The following is a 9,812-nucleotide window of genomic DNA, read 5'->3' on the forward strand; positions in this document are numbered from 1 at the left end:
ATATGTACTTTGTGATGGATGCAAAGTACATTGCTGAGTTGATACAAGATCAAAAGGGTTTTGTGGAGGAACATCCGAAGATCAGATTGGATGCTGATATGGTGAAGTACACATCCCTTACGCATGTAATATTGATAACATCCGGTTGGAAATATAGATCTGTGCCTCATGAGTTAAATTCGGTTGTAGACTTTCTTGCGAGCCATGCAAGAAATCTAAAGCTATATGGTTGGCCAAATCCAACAAAGTATCAAGATTTGCAAGACGTCTATTTCACAAATATATATATATATAAAAGAAATTTCATGCTAGTTGGGTTGAAAAGCATCTTGATTGATGATATAGGGCTTTCCCGAGTAATTGCAAAGAGGCTGATTGGGACGATGGATGCAATTCAAGTAAGTATGCATTCATATCACCCAACTCAAATATGGAAGTACTGGCAAAATGGAAAAGAGGTATAAATCAATATCAATATTTACTTTTGATGTTCATAGAGTTAGTACTACACTAATAATTATTCTCCTTGTTTTGTTTTGTTTTTTTTATGTTTTTCATTAGTTTTGTGCGAACACATTAGAAAAATAGAGCTAAAATGTTTTATCATTGAAATACTGAAGTGGAAAAAATAGTGAAACATGTTGCTCGTAATCTATGATTTAGCATGAGATATATTTTTGTCAATGTGAACGATTTAACCTATTTTCAATACCCGTGAAATGCAATAGGCTTTCGGTGACATACTCAGAGAGCATGTAAGCATCTCAAATATTTTGATTAACCAAACTACATTTAACTGAGACTAGACTAATAAATTAAATATTTGGACACCATTAGGTGACTTATATATATATATATATATATATATAATTTTGACCCCTCTCAATCAAAATCCTGGCTCCGCTAGTAACTACCCCCAATCTGGCCAAATAATCATTAGGCTTTATAGGCCCGTCACTATTGGTGGCAAAATTGGTTTGTTTTGTTCGACATTTGGTGTAGTACGATATTATCTTAGGTGCTTGTCTTCTTTTTTATTATTATTAGATTTGGCAAAGTTCATAAATTTCGTGAAGTTCTTGAGATTTCGAGATCTCAAGATCTAAGATCTCAATATCTCAAGATCTCGGTTTTTCAAACTAGTTTGGAGGCTACGTAAAAAAGGTAAGGGTAATAATAATTAAGTAATACGTCATCGCAGAGGCTACGTAAAAGGGGTAATGGTAATAATAATTAATTATTATTAAGTAATACGTCAACGCAAAGGCCACGTAAAAGGGGTAAGGATAAAACCATAAAAATTCATTCAGTTTTTACCCTTAATAGTTACAAAAAATCTAGGGTGGTTTTGTTGGAAGTGTAAGTGTGAGACGGTTGTAACTCCATTCCAATATCTCAGTTTTAACCTTGGATTTGGCCAATATCTCTTTGGCTAGATGATATGTGTGAATTCCATAAATAGTGTTTTCACAAGTTTAATATATTCAGACTAATAATTCTTAGTTTACTTTGTTTTTTCATTTAGATTTAACCTGCCTCATGTATGAAGAGTAAAACTTGAAGTCCATATTTATCGAATTGTAAAATTAATTATTTATCAAATTCACGAAAGGTAAACATTTGGAGTAAAGTGAAGCACGTTTAGGATTTCAATTTGATTTGAGAAATTTATGGACAAGAAATTTCGAACGAATGAAAATTAAGTCAAACAAACTCAAAATGAGTCAAACGAAAGTCCAAAACGTTCATCTCGAAATATTCTATCTACCCATAAAATTTCAATTCAATTAGATCATGTTAAGGAGACGAAACTGACCTAGAGAAAATGCCAAATATGAAAATATACCAATCTCCACTACTATTCAATCTATCAATCTCCTCTACTATTCCATCTTGTTAGCATTTCAATGAATGCAGTGAAAGTATACTATTACAAGAAATTCATAGAGCAAGACCTCTTTGATGAGATGTAAATATCTAGAATTTCAAACTATTTAAAGTAAATTATAATGAACTGAGTTTAATTTAATAACAAATTTTGACATTACTAGATTAAATCAACTATTATTAAATTTGCAAGCCTTCTGTCAATTAGCTTCCCTATTACCAATTTGTCACACACATGTATATTTCATGAAATTAAATATTTAAAAGAGGCAAGATTATTATTGTTTAAAATAGAGTATTGTTTAAATATTTAAAAGAGATAAGACCATTATTGTTTAAAATAGAGTACTGTTTAAATATTTAAAAGTGACAAGACCATTATTGTTTAAAATAGAGTACTGTTTGTGTGAAGATTAATCAGTTCTCTCACCATTTTCATTGTTTCATATTGATACTTAGAAAATTGCGTTCCAGTTGAATTCAAGCAAGTACTTATTGATGAAAATGGTTTTTAGCCGTACACTTCAAAAACATCTCCAAAAGATGAGGATGAGGATGAAAAACCGACTGTCGTAACAGAAAATAAAACATCTTCCTAAAGCCTAGTAGAGTAAGGTACCATAACATAACAAGTGCTATATTTTTTGGAATTAAAACTAATTATTATTTATGTATACATTAAATCAAGACTATTGTGGTTTCAAGCTATTTACCTTGGATTTGTTGTTTCGAAAAAGTTACCTTTGCTTTACCAATAAATCATTGTCCAATGAAATTTTTTGATAGAATAATACTAGTTACCCTTTTTACCTACAAAATATGAAAATAATTAGTAAATGATATTGAGTAAATAAAGGAAACTTAAAAGTAATTAGTAAACATTTCTTACGTTCTCCTTCTTGGAAAGTTTCTTTCTCTTGTCCTAGTAGCCTTGAAAATAATAAAATGTAAGCTTCAATAACTAACATAAATTTTTTAAATCAATAAGTATTAGAATAAACTTGTAAGCCATAAATTTTTGTGTCCAATTGGACATAAATTTCCTCCAAACTGGTTTGAAAAAAATTTCCTAATAAGTGACAAGTGTCATCTTGGAAATATAGATCTGTGCCTTGTAAGTCAAATTCGGTTGCAAACTTTCTTGCGAACCATTCAAGAAATCTAAAACTAAATGGTTGGCCAAATCCAAAAAAGTATCAAGATTTGCAAGATGTCTATATCACGAAGCATAATATATATATATAGGAAAAATGCAGTTTACCCCCCTGAAGTTTCAGGGGTTTTTCAATTTTAACCTCAAAATTTAAAAATTGGCAATTTAAACATTCCGTTTAATTTTTCCATTAAATTGGATGGAAATTTTTTAAAAAAAACCTAAGGGTAATGATGTAATTTAATATGTTTTCGTCCATTTTGACGGAAAAATTAAACGGATGGTTTAAATTGCCAATTTTTGAAACTTCAGGGGGTAGATTGCAAATTTTTGAACTTTGAGGTTAAAATTGAAAAACCCCTAAAACTTCAGGGGGTAAACTGCATTTTTCCATATATATATATATATATGAGAAATTTTATGCCAGTTGGGTTGAAAGGCATCTTGAGTGATGATATAGGGCTTTCCCGAGTAATTGGCAAAGAGGGTGATTGGGACGATGTATGCAATTCAATTAAGTATACCATTCATGGACGATCAATCACTCAACTCAAATATGGAAGTACTGGCCAAATGGAAAAAATGTATAAATCAATATCAATATTTAGTTTTGATGTTCATAGAGTTAGTAATACACTAATAATTATTATTATTTTTTTTTTTCCTGTTTTTCATTAGTTTTGTGCGAACGCATTAGAGAAATGGAGCTAAAATGTTTTATCATTGAAATACTGAAGAGGAAAAAAATATTGGAACATGTTGCAGGTAATCTATGATTTAGCATGAAATATATTTGTCAATGTGAACAACTTAACCTATTTTCAATACCGTGAAATGCAATAGGCTGTCGGTGACATACTTAAAGCGCAGGTAAGCATCTAAAATATTTTGATTAACCAAACTTCATTTAACTGAGAATAGACTAATAAATGAAATTTTCGGACACCATTAGGTCACTTATATATTTTTAATTTTTAAATTTTTAAAATTTTGACCCCTCTCAATCAAAATCTTGAGTCCGGCACTAACTACCCCAAATCCGGCCAAATAATTATTAGGCTTCACAGACCTGTCACTATTGGTGGCAAAACTGGTTTCTTTTGTTCGACATTTGGTGTAGTATGATATTATCTTAGATACTTATTTTATTTTTTTATTTTTATTAGATTTGGAAAAGTTAATAAATTTCTAGAAGATCTTGAGATCTCAAGATCTAAGATCTCAATATCTCAAGATTTGATGCAATGTACCTGACTCCATCAGTTTTTAGACGTTAAAAGTGGTAAAATGACCATTATACCTTTGACTTTTTTATAAAATTCCACATTTACTCATATTTTCAAATTAAAAATAAGAAAAATAAAGCTAATAAAAGAAATGGTTAAATATCTATTCCCCCTATGGTTTAACTTATTTATTTTTTGTCTCCTAGGGTTTACTTTTTATCACAGGAGGTAGCTCTACTTTGCCTAAAGATGGAGATGACGTGGCATTCTATCCAATTTGTTATTGGTGCTGACTTGGCATTCCGTCAAATTTTGGCAAACCAGAGTTACCTCTTGTGATAAAGAGTAAACAATAGAGGCAAAAAATAAAGAAATTAAACTATAAGAGGAATAAGGCATTTAACCCTAAAAAAAAACAAAAAAAATAACAAGGTAACCCAAGGTTGCGTCACCTTGTGACCTTTTTTTTTTTTTTTTCTTCATTCTTTAATTTTTTTTTTTTTTTTTTTTTAAAAAAAAGAAAATCAAATGGTAATTTGGTCTTTTTAGGGGTTTTCGTTGGGGTTTATTGGCAAAAATTGATGGAGAGGTAAATTGTATCAAATTGAAAGTTCGAGAGATGAGAGATTTTTAAATTTGAAGGATTTTTTCAAAATGCGTTGTAGTTTAGGTGTTATTTGTGAAGTTTCCATAAACTAATATTTTAAGGTGATTTGGCAAAATGATGTTGTCGCATTAACAATCCACACAGAACTTGGGCGGAAAAATCAGGGATAGACAGATTTTAAATTTCCAAATACTTATGTATTAATAATTTAAAATTAAGGGAAAACTTCACTAAGCCCCCCGAAGTTCCAGCCGATTTGACAAACACCCCATGAATTTTCAAAACTCTCACTTAGGCCTCCTGAACTTTGGTTTGCTCTCACTTTGGACCCGTATGTCAATTTTTAACATTAAAGTCAAACAGTTTGACTTTTTATATCCATTTTACCTTCCACCAAAACTACGTTGTTTTGGACTCCAAAACTACACTGTTTTGGACTCCAAAACTACACTGTTTTGGGCTTCAAAACTACACTGTTTTGGGCTTCAAAACTACATCACCACCTAACCCAAAACGACATCATTTTGAGCATAATTTTTTAAAAATTAAAAAAAAAAACCACGGCAGGGTATCCACATTACCACGGCGGTTAAGGTGGATTCCGGCTAGGGGATGGCCCATGAAGAGGGTGGCCCGACCAAGAAGGGGTGGGGAGGGTGCGGGTGGGGATGGGGTTGGGGAAGGATCACGGTGCTTTTGGGGGGTGCGTTGGATACCTGGTGGGGTGGTTTGACCCGATAATAAGGGGTTATTTCAATGGCCCGAAACCTGGAGTCCATAGTAGTCGGCCACTGCTACCGATCATTTTTGGTGGCCAAACCCGCTTGCAGCCCATGGGGTGGTCCCGGTCGGCCAGTGGGCTGGGCTCACCGACCCTGGCCAAAATGGTTGAATTAGGCCGCCCGTTTTGGCCAAGGGCAAACTTCGACTCCAACGATTTGTTGCTCTCTCTCTTTTTTTTTTTTTTTTTTTTTTTTTAATTAATAATACCTAAAAGCGGCGTGCGTTTGGTAAGGTGAATTTTATAGTTTTAGGGCACAAAACGGTGTAGTTTTGGGGTGAGGGTAAAATTGGCATAAAAAATCAAACTATTTGACTTTAATATTGAAAACTAACAAAAGGGTCCAAAGTGAGAGCAAACCAAAGTTCAGGGGGCCTAAGTGAGAGTTTTAAAAATTCAGGGGGTGTTTGTCAAATCGACTGGAACTTCCGGGGGGCTTAGTAAAGTTTCCCCTAAAATAAAAAAGTGAGATTGATTTCAAATTGTGCGGATTTATCATACATTTATCCTTAAATTTTTCATACATTTATTCTTATTTCACTTGATAATTATGAATTTATACAATACAAATGGTCCATATTTATAGAGATGTTGAAAGAATACAAAATGACATGTTTAAAAAAATCAAATCAGAATTGAATGTATTTGATTTGATTTTGTCAATTACCCATGATATCAAACCTCACACAGTATATTCTAACATCTCCTCAAAGTCAAGGGGGATGATTTTGAAATCTTGAGTTTGAAATAAGTTGACAACAATCGGCGAGAGAGGGAGTTGGGCCTTCAACAACAATAGTTAATCTTCAAAACAATGTCAACTATGAGCCAAGATGAAAGCCAACAAATGGTTGAAATGAGGCCAAATATAGGCTATATAGCAAATTATGAGCCGAAATGGGCGTGAGTTTTTAAATTCCACAAAAGTCAAATAAATTGGGCCAACAAAGGGCCAAAAATTGGTATGGGTCAACAAAAGACCCACAAATAGACCAAATAACTGGGCCAATAAAGGGCCAAAATATGGGCAACTTGGCCTCTTTTTGATTTTTTGATATATATATATTCTCAGCTTGAAGACCCCAACCGGTAATTCCCAGATTCACTTCTTGATTGGTGAAATACACCCTACAGATGCAAAAAATGATGTTTTCTTGTAGATGGGAACAAAACCAAAGAATTGTGGGGTTTGTCAAACATACGAATCCAAAGAACAAAACCTTCTTTTTTTAAAAAAATAAAAAAAAAAAAAAAAAAAAAATTGTTTTTTATACAACATAGTCACCAAAATAAAATAGAAAAAGTCCACAAGACCATTTGGATCGAACACGGGCGTAAGTCGGTGACTATAATATCATGTTATATTACCACTTGTTCTAAAAGCTTAAAGATGATAGGAAGAAATAAATTTAATCATCTAATCAAATAATTTAACATCTTAAACTTGTATGTAATTTTATCATCATCTCCTCATTTTGGGATATTGGAAATTATTGGAGTACTACATGAAATGTCATCAAATGCAGGCAGGTTCAAATATTACCTTTTAAAGGTATCGTATTGTTCTGTAGAGAGATTCGTAATCAAGGAGGAAATTTCAAAATATTAGAACAAAAGGTCAGAGATTAGTTACCAAAGACGAAACTTCAAAAGTCAAAATATTGAGTTGTAATTTCAAATGTCAAAATATGGAGTTGTAACTTCAAACTTTCAAGTATTGATTCTGTGATTTGTTTCGTGAGCTGAGAATGGAAAAGCCTGTTTTTGTTATATATATAATACACTTGAAGATAATGTATTGAATTGGTATTTTCCATTTGAATGACATCGATAACACTTAACATTCAGCTGTACATTTGTGGTAAGCTAATAATTCATACTCAATACGATTTGAAAAAAATATATTTAATTCAAAAAAGATTTTTTTTAAAAAAACCTAAGTGACAAAATTGCAAATAATGAATAAATATGGAGTTAATGATTTGAATTGATACATTGATCGGGTAGCCTACAGTCGTACTGGTTTATTTTGGCCAGCCAAATGTTTTCCCAAATTTCTAACATCAGTTTTCTATTTAAGCAATGGGACCATAGAACAAAAAAATGGGCTTCCGTTAAAATTGTCTATTATGCCTCAAGCCTCACAAACAAATCATGTTAAGCTTTATCATCAATAAGTTGTAAGCTTAAAACTACTTCCAGTAAGTGGTAAACCTAATCTTATTTTGCAGATAAAAACTTATGTAGGAGAACCCACCTCATATCCGATGAACAAGAATAAAAGCAAGCAGAAAATACATCCAAGATAACTCTGGAAATAACATACAAAACATAAGAGAATTATGAGCTACATTCACCAGTCTTCGGCGTGTGTCATCGAAGTTACAGATATATAATTTTACAATAGATTTGACTAGTCATCTGGGCTGCATACAAAACAATAGCAGCTTCATATCTGATTCAAGGTATGCTCTGCGCCAGAAACTTTAAAATCCAAACGATTTTCCTCTACATTAACAACCTTAACCCTCATAGTAGTAACTTGAGTTTATGTGTTCGAATTGCTAGCAACTAAAAACGCTGGAAGGAAAAAGTTGAATTTCTACTGACAACATTGAAGGTTCGTTATGTGTTCGACACACCATGTCTAGACGTTTCTGCGGAAGGAGCAACTAATGAACAAATTAATGTGAAGTTCAAATGGGAGGAAGACAACTACACATGTCGGGGGAATTGTTAAGTGTTAAAATATTCATATTTTTAGCCCTTAACTTACATGTTTTAATCCTTTAGTCTTAGTTAATTTATGTCATTTAGCTCTTTTACGTGTTTTCCTTGATTTTGTAAGTCATTGGAAGAAAAGAAGCAATCTCAGAAGTTTTGGACTTAAAAAGTGCTATTTTGGAAATTGAAAGGCTCTGGTAGTGTGATCAATCGCATGGAAGCTGTGATCGAGCGCACTACAGGCGAGGACCACAATGCGCAAGGCACCTGCGATTGAGTGCCAGCACAAAGAGGATCGATCGCAGACTTGCGATCGATCGCATACGGGCAGCGATCGCATACGGGCAGCCATCGAGCACACCCGGGCTTAATGGGCAAGTCAGCCGCCAACCTTGTTATGGAATGTTCAACTTTTAGGGTTTTGTAGCTTTATACGAACTAGGGCTCAAACCCTATGATTTTTAGGGTTTTTAGAGTATTCCTAAGGCCTATAAATAGACCCTTCAGCCTCTAGAATAGGCACTTTTTCCAATGAGAAGAATTTGAGCTCTTCAAGTTTAAGTTTCGGGCTTATTCGTTTCATTTCTTTTATTTTATTTTATGAAGATTTTAACATCAAACTTATGTGTAACTAACTTATTTAGTAAGGCTAGATTGAAACCCTAGTTATGTTTAGTTAATATTCAATATTGGCGCCTTTGTGATGATCATGTTGTGTAGTTGTCTTCCTGCCTTTGTGATGATCATGTTGTGATATTTAAAATTGATTTTCAAATTAAAATATTTGAACTGTCACAAATTGAAATACTGAATAGAAATAATAATGAAAGGGTTAGGGTTTTGACATCCACCACTTTAAGACAACAATATGCCAATGTTCAAATCATACCGGTATATTTAATGCTTGTCAACCTAAGGGCATGGTATCTACTCCTTAAGCTATAGATCTCCCTAAGCAATGAATTAGGCATCGTATCTACTCTAATTCTTTTATTCCCTAAAGAATTTAGCACGGTATCTACTAAGTTATTCTTTAGAAAATCATAAATCTATAGAAATCGACAGACACATGAACCCTAGGGCACGGCATTTACTCCTAGTTCCCTATGTTGATTAAGCCAAGAACCCATGATGAAGTTCTTTTGTCACTTTATTAAGCCCAAGACTCAGTCATCTAAATTGACTTAATTAACAAGTCCATACCATATGCATATGAGGATTAGGCACATTCATATGAGAAATTCAATCAACTAGAAAATAATCAATTTAAATATACCAAAATATGATTGTAACAAAGACGCCAATATTGAAATCCTAAAAAGACATAATTAGGGCTTTAATCTAGCCCCTAACAAAATATTTAGCTACACATAATAAAACTAAAAATAAAAGAAAAGAAAAGAAGAAACTGGAAACGACTCCTGTAAGTAGCTC

The sequence above is a fragment of the Corylus avellana genome, chromosome ca7, assembly GCF_901000735.1.
Source record: "Corylus avellana chromosome ca7, CavTom2PMs-1.0".
In the NCBI taxonomy this organism is placed as follows: Eukaryota; Viridiplantae; Streptophyta; class Magnoliopsida; order Fagales; family Betulaceae; genus Corylus; species Corylus avellana.